At 41.0% G+C, this 13,468-nt stretch overlaps 1 non-coding gene across 1 annotated transcript; it reads left to right on the top strand.

Moving 5' to 3' along the window:
- The first annotated feature begins 12,421 nt into the window (after positions 1-12,421).
- On the top strand, positions 12,422-12,528 carry LOC118891590. Its single transcript, XR_005019143.1, has one exon. It is a non-coding gene; the product is annotated as a U6 spliceosomal RNA (small nuclear RNA).
- Positions 12,529-13,468: the final 940 nt, after the last annotated feature.

The following is a 13,468-nucleotide window of genomic DNA, read 5'->3' as shown; positions in this document are numbered from 1 at the left end:
CAGAGTCCCAATGTCTTCCAGCTCCCAGAAACCTGGGAACATCCCTCCCTTAGACAGTTCAGAGCCCACTTCAATTCCTGGTTTAAGATTTCCAGCTTCCCTAGAGAACTGAAAGTGGGAACACGCATTCCCTTCCTGACCTACCAAGATGTGGGTTCCTCCCCGCTGTTCCTGGGGACTGGATAAGACAAGGATGAGACTGATAATGGTACCCTTCCCTAAGCATGGGTTTCTCAATCTTGTAAGTCAGATTCCCTGTTAGAGAGACTGTGGGATGATAGCAAGGGTGGGGCTGGGTCTCCTCATCCTCATGTCACTGTTTAAGCATAGCATCCTGCAGGACTGAGGGAAAATGAGCAAGGAAATGCTTAGGAGAAAGCACAAATCCTCATGTGGTCTCCATTTCATCATGTGAGTTTCTAAAATTTTAATTTAAACAGAATATTTGTCCATCAAATTATATTTGTCTTACATGATCCTTGAATGGAAAAGTAATAACTGACTATCCCTATATTCATTGTGAGAACTGTTCGGCTTTGGCCCCTGGATAGTCCCCTGGCACTTTGTTGACATAACTCAGGAGACTTCGGTCAGAGGGAGAGCCAACCCACAGGACAGTAGCATCCTTGCTGTGACAGGTCCCAGACGTTAATACAAGGTATCTTTGAAACCCTCACTTTTTCTCTTTTTCAGGTGCATTCCTAATTGGGAACTTCCCCAGTCACGCTCTCACGGTGCCCAAAGAGAGGAGATGTTTGCCGAGTTGCCAGGGCCATTTCTGAAGTTCTGATCAGAGCAACGGGACCTGTGCTGAAAATGGGACCCCCACCTCCACCCCCAGCCCAGAGCTCAGGGGGTGGGAAGTCAACATAAAATGGATAAAGTTGTTTAAAGCAGACATTGACTTAAAAGAAAATCTTTATTCGTTCTAAAGCAGAAAGAACAGGACTAGAAAATCTAAGCAAGCCCTGCCGAAGATAAATACATATTCAAATAAAAAAAGAATAGACTAGTTACAACTGACAATTAAAAAACCAATCAACAAACAAACATACTCAAGAACTCCTTTGGCAACAAAAAGGAATGGGCTACGAGGAGCCTTATCAAGGAACACGCAAAAAGCAAAGTGTGTCCATGACTCCAGTGGGATCTTGGGACCTATTCATGTGGCTGGTTCCTCCTCTTGGATGTATCAGGCTGTCATGACTGAGTGATACTGGCCTCAAGGCCATCTTTCTCATCTCCTATCACTCAGCATCTGGCCTGTACCCCCCTCCCCCCCACCAAAACACACACCACCCTGCCCTCGCAGCCTTCAACCTATGATCTGGTTACCTATGGAAGTAACGAACTGACCAGCCCTTGGGAGCACCGTGGTATTTATGTTCCCTATTAAAAATAGATCGGCATTTGGTCACTTCAGTCTGTCCCTCAACACCTGACAAGCTCTGCTTAAATTAAAAAAAAAAAAAAACACCAATGTTCCAGACCATGGGCAGTGTTCATGCCCCGAGGTGAGGCTGAGCATCCCCTGACCTCCCTGGAGAAGATCCTGGTCTCACCAATGTCTAATTTAAATCAACACAACCTATAGGACAACTATATGACATTTGTATTCATGTGACTATCCACGCCTTTATCTACACATGTACCTATATAAACAGTGCCTAAAGAGAGAAAAATTATTTCTGTATATATTTCATTTAACCCTTTATGTAAATCTTTGCTTATTATCATTTTTACAGATCTGGTGACTGATTATAGAGGTTAAGTGACTGTCCCAAGGTAACATAGCTAAATCTTTGAACCCAGGTTGATCAGACTCAAAAATTCTTGCTCACTCAATCTCCAAGTGTTAATGTATGCAAAAAAGAGCCCCTCGCTACTGATAGATATTATAACATACAAACTAGAAAAGTAACTTCCCTGGTAAGCCCTCAACGCCCCAGATAAGCTCTGGTCACGCAGATGGCAGGAGCCGGCAGGCTGCCCGCTCTGAGACCCGGTTGTTGTGGTTTCGCTGGTCACTAGCTGAATACACACTGTGATGAGTGCCTTGTCCCTTATCCTGTTGACAATGTCAGCACACAGATTCGACCCCAGATCGTTGAACTTTCTGGTGAGATCAGAAGTGAACTGAAATAACTTCTCTAAACAACTTCTCTAAAGTACAAAGTTGGGTTTCCTAAGGTTTATGATTGGACTCTGTGTTTTATACCCTCAACAATTGGGCAAGGAAGCTCTTTGGGTCACAGTAGCATTTATGCCCCCAAATTGCACAGGGATGCAGAGGGACACAGCTGATTCACAAAAAGATGCTGATGGCAGCATTTTATTTAATAGCTCCAAACTGGAAACAGCCCAAATAGCCATGGATAAGAGAATGAACAAACACAATGTGGTGTGTGCTCCAGAGTGGAGTAATACACAGCAGTGAAAAGGAATGAACAATTGCTACTAACATCAACATGGTTGAATCTTAAAAACAGCTTTCAATAAGAAAAAATAAGTTTCAGAAGAATACGTAAGCATGATTTTGGTTACATAAAGTTAAAAACATGCATGTTTAAGGGATACATACACATGTGGTAAAACTAAAAAGCTAGCAGAGGAATAATAAGCACACAACTCAGAAAAGTAGGGAGAGAGGGAGAGGAAGGAGATCCGGACCGGGGCACATGGGGCTTAGACATCTGTCATGTGCTATTCTTTGAGCTCGGTGGTGGACACGCAGGTTACACAGGTGAGAACCCATTTTACGGCTGCCCCTTACACCTTGCTCATGTATGGTAATTATAATATGTCATGTGTCCCTTGCAAAGGAAAACACGTAATGAGCATATTTGCTCCTCTGCAGCCACAGGTGTACAGTCTGCTCCTCGACATGAACGTGCTCAGCCAGGTCTTTCATTCATTCATGTTGCTGCACACAGACAACTGGACTTCTCCCCTTGCCTTGTCTCCAAAACATATGAAGTGATTTTGTGTGGACAGAAGCTATTCTAGTCAGCTATTCTGTTTTGTGTTTCTCAAGGATACCTGATGACCTATAAGTGGTGCTTTGTGAGATGCCCAGGGGCCAGAACTCACAGATTCAGTGAGAAAGTGAGAGCAGGTGCAAGAGCAAGAAGTGTACAGGGAATTGGTTTTTCACAATTACTGATGATGGTATTAGTATTGAGATAGATAGATAGATAATACATACATAGATGATGGATGGATAATAGATATAGATGATAGGTAGATAATAGCTAGATAGATGGATACATATACAGGTAGCTAGATAGATAATAGATATATAGATGATAGATGATGGATGGATAATAGATATAGATGATAAATAGATAATAGCCAGGTAGATGGATAGATAGATAGATGACAGATAGACAATAGATACATAGATGATAGATGACGGATGGATAATAGATATAGATGGTGATAGATAATAGCTAGATAGATGGATAGATAGATAGACAGGTAGATAGGTAGATGATAGATAATAGATACACAGATGATAGATGATGGATGGATAATAGATATAGAGGATAGATAGATGATAGATAGACAGATAATAGCTAGATAGATGGATAGATAGATAATAGCTAGCTAGATAGCTAGATAGGTAGATAGATAGATGATAGATACATAATTGATAGATGATGGATGGATAATAGATATAGACGATAGATAGGTAGATAATAGCTAGATAGATGGAGAGATAGATAATGGATATATAGATGATATATAGAGTCAATAAAATAAAAGCACTAAGGAATCAATAAATGCCTGAGAAATAACTGAAATTCCTAACAATAGTACGGCAGCTAAGCCACCAAGGCACAGGCACACAGTGGGTTCCAAACTGCCCCTAGAGTGTGGCTGGTCGTTACACTCTGCCAACGCAAGGCATTGCTTATGTGAAGTAATGTTGGGTTACAAAAACAAAAGGGCAGGAAGAAAGAAACAAACACTATGATTCCAATTCTATGAATGTGCGTATCAATAATGAAAAGTCGGGGGGGGGAATTTAGAATTGGTCCAAAATGAGTTTAATACTCTTTGCATCCTTTTTACTTCCTTTGAAGTGGTTTATTTCCCCAATTTTCTATTCTCTTTTATTTTGAAATAATTTCAGGCTCATAGTAGAGCTTTAAAACAGTAGAAAGAGCTATCCTACCTTTCACCTCCATTGTTAACATGTCACGGCACTCGTGTTCTCGCTTCCTCTCTATATATACATCTTCACATTACTTTTCTGAACCATTTGAGAATAACTGGAGACGTTGCAGCCCTTTCTGCGGACTACTTCAGTGTTTATTTCCCAAGAACAAGGACTCTCTCTCACATAAACACATTATATTTATTAAAATCAATAAGTTATCACTGATGAAATAATTATCTACTCATTTTTTTCCCCCAATTACCCAAAAAAATGTTCTTTATAGAAAAAAAGAATTCTGACTTAGAGCCCAATCCAGGGTCACATGTTGCTATGTCTCTGTAGTCTCCTGTGATCTAGAAATGTTTCCACTTTTTTCTTTAGTAGACTTCTTTTGGGGAACAGTTTTAAGAGTCACAGCAAAACTGAGCAGAAAGTACAGAGTTCCCATATACCCCCTGCCCACCCAAGCACAACCTCCCTGCTGTCAACATCATGCACCAAAGCGGTACCTTTTGTTACAACTGATGAACCTACAACGACACAGTGTAGTCACTCAAAGTCCATAGTTTACATCATGGTTCACTCTTTTTTTTTTTAAATTGGAGTATAGTTGCTTTACAATGCTGTGTTAGTTTCTACTGTACAGCAAAGTGAATCAGCTCTACGTACATGTATATCCCCTCTTTTTTGGATTTCCTTCCCATTTAGGTCACCACAGAGCACTGAGTTCCCTGTGCTATACAGTAGGTTCTCATTACTTATCTATTTTATACATAGTATCAATAGTGTATATATGTCAATCCCAGTCTCCCAGTTCATCCCACCCACCCACCCTTTTCCCCCTTGGTGTCCATACGTTTGTTCGTTCTCTACATCTGTGTCTCTATTTCTGCTTTGCAAATAGGTTCATCTGTACCATTTTTCTAGATTCCAAATATATGTGCTCATATACAATGTTTGTTTTTCTCTTTCTGACTTACTTCACTCTGCGTGACAGTCTCTAGATCCATCCACGTCTTTACAAATGACCCAAGTTTGTTCCTTTTTATGGCTGAGTGATATTCCATTGTATATAGGTACCACAGCTTCTTTATCCATTCCTCTGTTGATGGACATTTAGGTTGCTTCCATGTCCTGGTTATTGTAAATAGTGCTGCAATGGACATTAGGATGCATGTATCTTTTTGAATTATGGTCAGAATGATTCACACTTGGTGGTGTACAGTCTATGGGTTTTTAACAAATTTATGACAACATTGATCTTACTATTATAGTATCATACAGGTTGTTTCACTGCCCTAAAAATCCTCTGTGCTCCACCTGTTCACCCCTCCCTCCCCCTCGCCACCTGCCCAGAACTCTGGCAATCACTGATTATTTTACTCTCTCCAAAGTTTTACCTTTTGCAGAATGTCACATAGTTGGAACCATACAGTACAGTCAGCCCTCTGCATCTGTGGTTCCAAATCCACAGATTCACCCAATCTCTGATGGAAAATATTAGGAAAAAGACATTCCAGAAAGTTCCAACAATCAAAATTTGACTTTACTGCTCGCCTGGCAACTATTTACATAGCATTTACATTGTATTGACAACTATTTACATAGCATTTATATTGTATTAGGTATTACAAGTAATCTAGAGATGATTTAAAGTATATGGGAGGACGTGTGTAGGTTATATGCAGCTACTGCTTTATTTTATATAAGGGACTTGAGCGTCTGTGGATTTTGGTATCCAAGGGCCGTCATGAAACCAATTCCCGCAGATACTGGGGGACACTGTATGTAGCCTTTTCAGATTGGCTTCATTCACTTAGTAATAGGTTTCCTCCAGTCTTTTCATGACTTGATAGCTCTTTTTTTTTTTTTTTTTTAAGCACAGAATAATATTCCATTATCTGATGTACCACAGTTTATCGGTTTGTCTACTAAAGGACACCTTTGTTGCTTCCAAGTTTTGGCAAATGTGAATAAAACTACTATAAGTATCCATGCGCAGGCTTTTGTGTGAACATAATTTTCAGTTCCTTTGGGTAACTACCAAGGGATGTGACTGTTGGTCATATGGTGAGAAATGGTAAAAGTATGTTTAAATTAGTAAGAAACTGCCAAACTGTCTTCCAGGATGGCTGTACCACGCTGCACTCCCACCAGCAACTGAGAGTTCCCGTTGCTCCACATCCTCACCAGCATTTGGTGTTGTCAGTGCTTTGGGTTTTCACCATTTTAATAGGTGTGTGGTGGTGAAATGTTTCCACCGACATTTTAAAAACATAAAAGTCTTTGTCCATGGATCATATATCTGAGTCCATGGCTGAACTGGCTGCAACAATGATTGTGTCATAATGAAGTTGCATAACAAATTCATTGCTGGTGGGGTGATCTTAATTAACCATGAGTAACGTAACCAGCTGAATCTTTACTCCAAGTTGGGATCTAGTACACCTAAGTTATCTACATAGTTTAGTATAAACTTTGGTCTCAATTTTCCATTTATTTGAGACCAAACATACACACATTCCTAAAATAACTGTATAATTATAGCCTGGGTATAATGTATTAACTTAATCAAATTATTTGATAATTTACATATACAGAGCCATCACAAAGTATTATAGTAGCATTACTAATAGCTACTATTTACTAAATGCTTAATAAGTGCCAGGCACTATTTCAGGGTTCTACTTGAATTTTTCTCACAGCAACCCTGGGAGGACACTGCTGCTACAGTATCTCATGGATTTTAGGATGCACGTTTCTGAAATCGAGACTTATCTTACAGTCAGTGGTGTTTCACAGTCCGTGTCACATTGACACAATCATTTTTCTCTATCTAGACACAGCTTGGACTAAAAGCCTTTTGTTGATGCTTTCTGGTAAGAACAAGAAAGTACAGCGTCAAGACTTGCAGAATGTCCTGAAGACAACAGTAGGACATTCTGGTAAGAAGTGCTCCAAATTCCACACTGCTGATGGCCCACATGATTATACTGTAAAGAAAAACAAGGACACTGACAGCTCTGAGGTGAAAGTGATTCAGAGGAAGGACACTGAATGTGACCAACTTTTAGGAGAAGATTAAATAATATATGCATAAGAGTGATATATGATTTTCTAAAAAGTCTCTGTCTAAATAAATCTAAAAGATCTCTCAATAACATGAAATAAAAATTTAAATGCTAAGAAAGTATCATGTCAGTTTAACTGTCATTGTTTCTTGTGCATGTGTGTTTTTTGTTGTGGTACATCAATCAATAACGTATTTTACAATTGACGGTGTCTATGAAATACAGTACTGTTCCCATTGTTCAGAGGAGGAAACAGAGGCTGAGGGTGATTAAATAACTCACCAAGCAAGTAAAAGACAGAGCCAAGATCTTCACTCGGGTCTGACTGCACATCCCAGCTCTTAGCCAGTCTGGACCCCACTGTTCACAGCTCAGTTTTTGATATTATGGTGTCAACTTCCTTTGCCCTATGAGTCACCTAATACAGAGCACTCACACACAGATATTTGGCTCCGTCTCGAGGCAGTGCAGGTTAACCAGATACCTTCAAGCCCATCAAGATAATCTTGGGATCAGGGAACTGGCATTCCTGAGTTCTCTCTACTCATGGGACCATTTGCAAATTAAAACAATGGATTCTTTCAGTCTCTTTTTAAGAAATATTCATTATCTCAGACAGGACCTGGGCCTCAGGTCTTTTTCTGGAATTTCGAAATGAAAATCACAAGCAATATTAACATGCAAGATAACGAAAATGTCTGTGTAAACTGAGTCAAGAAAAAATACAACAAGATATACATTCAAGGAAAAGATGGCTTTGGGGGAAACATAAGCAGAATATTCTCGGCTTGTGTCCCCATAGTGTTCCCCCCAAAACATTACGACCCACAGAGCTGCATGCTCACTGTTACTGCAGCTCGAATGGTGACGGCAAGGCACAACACACAGCTTGAATGCTCTTTTTTTATTTGCTTCTTGTACCTCATAAATATGTTCAATTATTCAAATTAAATTGTATCGAAGCCAGCTCAGCCCAAAAGATAACATTTCCTGCCCTCGGAAGGTATTTGCCCTATTTATCCCAGAACACAAAGAAAACATACTTCGAGAACTACTCTCTTGTTTTGCTGAAAGCAGAAGGTAAAACAAAGGACATTGAACTTAATTAGCACATTAACATAATCACATCAAGCATAGAGGTAGCACTTGACAATAGGAAATTGGGTAAATCAAAGCAAATGACTTCAGCCCCATGCTTTATAATTAGACCAAAAAAAAAAAAAAAAGGATAGCTTAAATGCTGTCAGATGCATTTACTGTAGTTGTTCCTAATTTATGAGGTTGGAACTGTTGACACCAAAAGAGTGATTAAATTTCTCTTCATATTTAAATCAGTCAAAAGTTTAAGCACACATACTTTCCTACTTAGAGGCTCCCTCCTTACCTTCTGTGCTAAATGTAGATGCTCTTCTGCCTTCAATAGCATCCCCCACTGGAGCTATAATGCTATTGTGAGAAGTTTTACAATGAAAACACGTGGTCATGCAGCTTTCAAGAACTCTCGACCCAAGAGGCAGAAAGTGGGAGGAAACCTGGTGGGAGTTTTCCAGGCTGAACTTGTATTTTGGGTTTTTGTTGTTTGTTTTTAAATCTTTATTGAATCTGTTACAATATTGCTTCTGTTACATGTTTTGGTTTTTTGGCCGCGAGGCACGTGGGATCTTAGCTCCCTGACCAGGGATAGAACCCGCATCCCCTGCATTGGAAGGCGAAGTCTTAACCACTGGACCACCAGGGAAGCCCCTTGTCTTGTATTTTGTACCCGACTTTTTCCAGGAATTTGCATGGATTTACCAGTCTCAGCTGCTTCTTTTCAACCTATTTAGGCGATTTGCAATTATAGGTCATTTTCTTAGTGGAGGCAGAAAAATGTGATACATCAGATGCTATTTTTGTGACAACTCAGAAGTTAACAGGCAAGAGACGGAACCCACAGACACTAGAGTGATAACAGGTGTTGGCATCACACAGACCTGGATCTGTCACTTAGTCGCTGTGTCACCCTAAGCAACTTGCTTAACCTTTGCATTTAAAGTGGGAATAATGACACCTAGTTCATTGCACTGTTACGGGAACCTGCTGAGACAGTATAGGTAACACAGCACCTGGCACATGGTAAACTGCTCACCAGATGTTAACTAGTCAGAACAAGAATGGGAAGGTCACTGAGGATAAAATGTGAGAGGTTCTTTGAAGATGAATCCGAGGAATGGGCACGGGGTACCTCTGCAGAGCCAGCTCTTTGAGGATCGCAACTTTCCTATGCACATCACAAAAGGAAAACTTCAGGACAAGCTCAGTCCCAGCTTTCCTTCTGAACCGCTTTGCCTCATCTAATTCCTGGCCCCTCATTTGATATTGTGTTCAGTCTCCCCAGTTGCTGTTTGATTATCCCTTAGACTCCGCTTCACCCTTTGGGTTTGGGGTTCCTTCCAATTCCTACGCTGGTTGAAATATTCCTTCAATGCTCCATTTATTCCCATTGCCTCCCTCTCTTCTCCCTCTGACCTCCCCCAGCACTTTATCTGCACCACTCTTCCAGATCTGGTGATATTTTGCCATTTCCATCGCTGTCTGTGCAACTTGAGTAGTGTCACTCACTGGACAGTAAGCTTCTTGAGGGCAAAGGCTGCATCCCCCATTTATGTCCCAACCTGATGATTTACTCTATGGGGATGGTTTACCCAAGGCATGACTCACTTTCCCTGAGAACTGCCCATTGCCAGCAGAGTGCCCTGCAGTTGCCAAGTTGCTATGTGGCTACAGTTGTTTGGATTTAGGGAAGACATACTTAAATGTGTGGGGCAGCCAATTTCCATCCTGTTCCTGGAGAGGCAGAGAAAGAAAAATGGAAGAAAGGCAAGAATGAAACAGACACACAGGGAGAAAGAGATGGGGAGAGAGAACAGTTTGAGTATCTGAGGGCTTTTTGGCTCTTGGGTACCATGAACGGTCCTGTGACCTTCAAGCCTTAGGGCTCCCCAAAGCATTCCGGAGCCCATCTCTATTTTTAGTCCTGAAGCCACTTGAGTTGCTTCCCTTTACCTGTAACCAAATAATTTTAATTAAGACAAATCTGCATTCAACGGAACTTTTGACTTTTCATTGTAAAATGTATGACGTTTTGTCATAAAATTGGATTTACGTAAGAGTGGCCTCCTTTATCTTTGTGCCATTACAAGGAATACTCTTTCTTCCTGCATTGCACAAGCTCATATTTTAAACTTGGTGGCATTCTTTCTGCACAGTCATTTGATTCAATGTTTACATGCCTGTAGACCTCACCCACCGAGAGTCCTTGAAGGCAGGACTCTACAACCTGAATGCCTATGGTATGGAAGAGTTCATTCCTCTTTCCATCTGTAAAGGTCAAATGGGCACTTTTCAGGTCTCCACACTTGAAGGTTTGCAAGAATGTGCCCAAACTGGTGTTTTGGGAGAGCATATGGCTGCTATGGGAGAAAATGCTGTTCTAGAAACAGTACTGAAAGATGGGAAGGGGTCTGGTTTCCTACTGTTCTATATTCTTGGACTTGAAGAATTCTCAAGCACTGTCTTCCAGGCAAATACTTTGTTCGTGATAACCAAAGAAAAAAAGCAACAGTTTGGTAATAGTCAATGAATAATTATCGATCATTTTAAAATTCTTAATATCAGTGATGCACAATGAGACCATAAGTGTAAATGAGAAAAATACCATATCAACTTTTTTCCCAATGGGGCATAGCATTCTCTACCTTTTTTCTAGGCCAAGTGCTGGCTGAAATTTTGTTTTCCAGCACAGTTTAAAACAGGTTCTAAAACAAAAATGCTTGACTTTGAAAACATATATCCACTGCGATTGAATGCATCACACACATTTTTCATTGGGAGAAATTAAAATTCTTACTGGGGAGTTTTGGGGGGAATCTTGAAAACAAGAATAACCACTTATTGGGTGTCCACTCTGCTCCTGGGATTCTATGTGCATTATTGTTAACACCTGATGACACGGAGAACGTATTTTATCACTGCCATTTATATTTGGGGAAATTGAAGATTGCCCAAGGTAATATAGCTGTAGCTTGAGATTGGCTACAGCGTATTCATACATAGGTATTGGTAGGTGCCACAAATCTGGGCATTCCCCCCCCCCCAAAACCCTCAGTGGCCAGTTGTTAAACATTTAGCCTCACATCACTGGCTGCCAAGCCCCTGGGGCTCCAGTGGCTTGAAATCCCAATGATTTGAAAGACCCTACCCAGGAGGTCAGCTAAACAGTCTAGCCTCCCCTTCTTTCTACCTTATATTCTTTTTAAAAATATTTATTTAGTTTGGCTGCGCCGGGTCTTAGTGGCATGCGTGCGGGATCTAGTCCCCCGACCAGGGATCGAACCCGGACCCCCTGCATTGGGAACACGGAGTCTCAACCACTGGACCGCCGGGGAAGTCCCTCTCCATTATATTCTGACGGGGCTGCTGCCCAAGAGCCTCATGGAGATAACTTCCATTTGCCCCCCACAACTCCCAGATCAGGGGGTCCCTGTAAAAGAGAAGTGATCACCACCTAGACTAGTAGTTCTCAAAGGGAGGCCCACACACCAGCAACATCAACACCACCCGGACACTTGTTAGAAATTTTCAAATTCTCAAGCTCTTCCCCAAACGTCCTGGATGAGAAACGCTAGGGGTGAGGCCCGGAAATGTGTGTTTTAACAAGCCCCCTAGGTGATCTTAATGCTTGCTCGACTTTGAGAGCCACGGGGCTAGGTTGTCATGATGAGGGTTGGGTCCAATCCATGAAAGGAGACAATACATTTAAAACCAAAACTCTGCATCAGAGGATTGGAAAGAAGCTGGAATTGGAGGCAGGATGGCAGAGCAGGTGGCTCAGGGCAAGTCTGGGATTCTGTGAAGGATTGGCTGGCGTTCCGATCCTGGGTTTGGGGAGAAGCTGATTAAATGCTATACTGATCTCCCAGTTCATCCCACCACCCCCTTCCCACCCTGGTAACCGTAAGTTTGTTCTCTTCATCTGTGACTCCTTTTCTGCTTTGCAAATAAGTTCATCTGTATCATTTTTCTAGATTCCACATATAAGCGATATTATACGACATTTGTTTTTCTCTCTTTCTGACTTACTTCACTTTGTATGTCTACATACAGCATACGTATATATATACACTACTATGTATAAAATAGATAACTAGCGCTCGCTTCGGCAGCACATATACTAAAATTGGAACGATACAGAGAAGATTAGCATGGCCCCTGCGCAAGGATGACACGCAAATTCGTGAAGCGTTCCATATTTTTTTGTTATAAAGCAGAAACTAACACACCATTGTAAAGCAATTATACTCCAATAAAGATGTTAAAAAAAAAGTTATATTTACACTATTCTGTAGTCAATTAAGTGTGCAAAACAATGTACGTATCTCAATTGAAAAACACTTTATTGCTAAAAAAATGCTAACCATCATCTGACAATGCAGGGTTGCCACGAACCACCAATTTGTAAAAAATGCAATATCGGCAAGTACAAGAAAGCAAAGCATAGTAAGATGAGGTCTGCCTGTACAATAAAAATGGCAAATTGCTATACTAAATAAATAAATAAATAAATAAATAAATAAATAAATAAAATAGATAACGAGGGCTTCCCTGGTGGCGCAGTGGTTGAGAAGCTGCTTGCTAATGCAGGGGACACGGGTTCGAGCCCTGGTCTGGGAAGATCCCACATGCCGCGGAGCAACTGGGCCCGTGAGCCACAACTACTGAGCCTGCGCGTCTGGAGCCTGTGCTCCGCAACAAGAGACGCCGCGATAGTGAGAGGCCCGCGCACCGCGATGAAGAGTGGCCCCCACTTGCCGCAACTAGAGAAAGCCCTCGCACAGAAACGAAGACCCAACACAGTCAAAAATAAATAAATAAATAAATTTAAAATAGATAACTAATGAGAACCTGCTGTATAGCACAGGGAACTCTACTCAATGCTCTGTGGTGACCTAAATGGGAAGGAAATCCAAAAAAGAGGGGATATATGTATACATAGAGCTGATTCACTTTGTTGTACAGCAGAAACTAACACAACATTGTAAAGCAACTATACTCCAATAAAAAATTAAAAAATAAAATAAAATAAATGCTATACCTCACCTCACACACCCTTGGACATTACTCAGCACTGTGCACACGCTGAAGTTTGCACCATCCACCCACCTACCCATTTACTGACTCCTTCATTCACTGAACA

Source organism: Balaenoptera musculus, chromosome 2 (assembly GCF_009873245.2).
Source record: "Balaenoptera musculus isolate JJ_BM4_2016_0621 chromosome 2, mBalMus1.pri.v3, whole genome shotgun sequence".
NCBI lineage: Eukaryota > Metazoa > Chordata > Mammalia > Artiodactyla > Balaenopteridae > Balaenoptera > Balaenoptera musculus.
Note: the sequence above shows the minus strand (reverse complement) of the source record. Positions and strands in the feature narration are given on the sequence as shown.